Below are 2,500 nucleotides of genomic sequence, written 5' to 3'. Positions count from 1 at the left end.
TTTCTTTCTGTGACATGATTTGTGTCCCGGGTAGCTCAGAGCTCTCTCCTTTGGACCACAAGAGCATGGGTTCCATCCCGGGTTGATGGTGGCACTCCACCTCCACAATCCATCTCCCAGGGGTCTCTAGGGCATTGTAACGGGGACAGACTCCATCTCCCAGGGGTCTCTAGGGCATTGTAACGGGGACAGACTCCATCTCCCAGGGGTCTCTAGGGCATTGTAACAGGGATAGACTCCATCTCCCAGAGGGTCTGTAGGGCATTGTAACAGGGACAGACTCCATCTCCCAGGGGTCTCTAGGGCATTGTAACAGGGATAGACTCCATCTCCCAGGGGTCTCTAGGGCATTGTAACAGGGATAGACTCCATCTCCCAGGGGTCTCTAGGGCGTTGTAACAGGGATAGACTCCATCTCCCAGGGTTCTAACAGGGACAGACTCCATCTCCCAGGGTTCTAACGGGGACAGACTCCATCTCCCAGGGTTCTAACAGGGACAGACTCCATCTCCCAGGGTTCCACGGGGTTCCGTGTGTCACTCCCGACCTACTAAACAGTTTAAAGAAGCAGATAAAGCTCATTTTCTCTCTCTCTCTCTGAAGCGTTTGTTAAACAGACCGACAGGCCTCCCCTCCCCGAGCGCCGTAATCTGCTGCTCTGTGGGGGGTCTTCGAGGGGGGCATTAATAAAATATGAACATCACATAATAGACTCATCTGCCAAATTACGCCCGACACTGAGACAGCTTATTAGCGCGATATAGAGGGGCGGGCGTGTGTGTGTGTGTGTGTGTGTGTGTGCGCTCGCGTGCGTGTGTGTGTGAGTGTGTGTGTGTGTGTGTGCGCTCGCGTGTGTGTGTGTGTGTGTGTATAGGCCAGTCTTGTCAAAGAGACACATTGTCTAATAAGTGTTGGCATCATTAGTGAGACGCTGTCATGCACAGGAGAGACAGTCGCTTAACGTGCACGCATGCACGCACGCATGCACACGCACACACGCACACACGCACATACTGTATGTACGTACGTACGTACGATGATTTGAGATCATCGGACATCCTCGTGGCGTTAAATAGACACTATATGCCTATTTGCTCAGACACTGTATGACGAAAATGTAAATGTGATCTTTGTGTAGGACAGAAATACAGATTTGCTCGTCCACTACAATAATAGCTTAATATAGACTGGCCCAAAACATTGTGTTTGTTGTCATGATTTGTCACGACAAGAGTTGTCTTTGTCCGCGGCGTATAAATGTCTTTAAATAAATACTTTCTGAAAAGTCTATGAGGGAAAATGAAAGTCTATGAGGAAAAGGGGGCGGGACGTTCTACAAGAGGGGCCTTTTTCTGTAAGTGTGAGGATGATTCACTATACAGTGTAAGTGTGAGAGGGTTCACCACAGTGTAAGTGTGAGAGGGTTCACCACAGTGTAAGTGTGAGAGGGTTCACCACAGTGTAAGTGTGAGAGGGTTCACCACAGTGTAAGTGTGAGAGGGTTCACCACAGTGTAAGTGTGAGAGGGTTCACCACAGTGTAAGTGTGAGAGGGTTCACCACAGTGTAAGTGTGAGGAGGGTTCACCACAGTGTAAGTGTGAGAGGGTTCACCACAGTGTAAGTGTGAGGAGGGTTCACCACAGTGTAAGTGTGAGGAGGGTTCACTATACAGTGTAAGTGTGAGGAGGATTCACTATACAGTGTAAGTGTGAGAGGGTTCACCACAGTGTAAGTGTGAGGAGGATTCACTATACAGTGTAAGTGTGAGGAGGATTCACTATACAGTGTAAGTGTGAGGAGGATTCACTATACAGTGTAAGTGTGAGGAGGATTCACTATACAGTGTAAGTGTGAGGAGGATTCACTATACAGTGTAAGTGTGAGGAGGATTCACTATACAGTGTAAGTGTGAGGAGGATTCACTATACAGTGTAAGTGTGAGGAGAATTCACTATACAGTGTAAGTGTGAGAGGGTTCACCACAGTGTAAGTGTGAGGAGGATTCACTACACAGTGTAAGTGTGAGGAGGATTCACTATACAGTGTAAGTGTGAGAGGGTTCTCCACAGTGTAAGTGTGAGGAGGATTCACTATACAGTGTAAGTGTGAGGAGGATTCACTATACAGTGTAAGTGTGAGAGGGTTCACTATACAGTGTAAGTGTGAGGAGGATTCACTATACAGTGTAAGTGTGAGAGGGTTCACCACAGTGTAAGTGTGAGAGGGTTCACCACAGTGTAAGTGTGAGGAGGATTCACTATACAGTGTAAGTGTGAGAGGGTTCACCACAGTGTAAGTGTGAGGAGGGTTCACTATACAGTGTAAGTGTGAGAGGGTTCACTACAGTGTAAGTGTGAGGAGGATTCACTATACAGTGTAAGTGTGAGGAGGATTCACTATACAGTGTAAGTGTGAGGAGGATTCACTATACAGTGTAAGTGTGAGGAGGATTCACTATACAGTGTAAGTGTGAGGAGGATTCACTATACAGTGTAAGTG

This window comes from Protomyctophum bolini (assembly GCF_963924005.1).
Source record: "Protomyctophum bolini genome assembly, chromosome: 22".
In the NCBI taxonomy this organism is placed as follows: domain Eukaryota; kingdom Metazoa; phylum Chordata; class Actinopteri; order Myctophiformes; family Myctophidae; genus Protomyctophum; species Protomyctophum bolini.
This window is presented reverse-complemented; position numbering follows the sequence as displayed.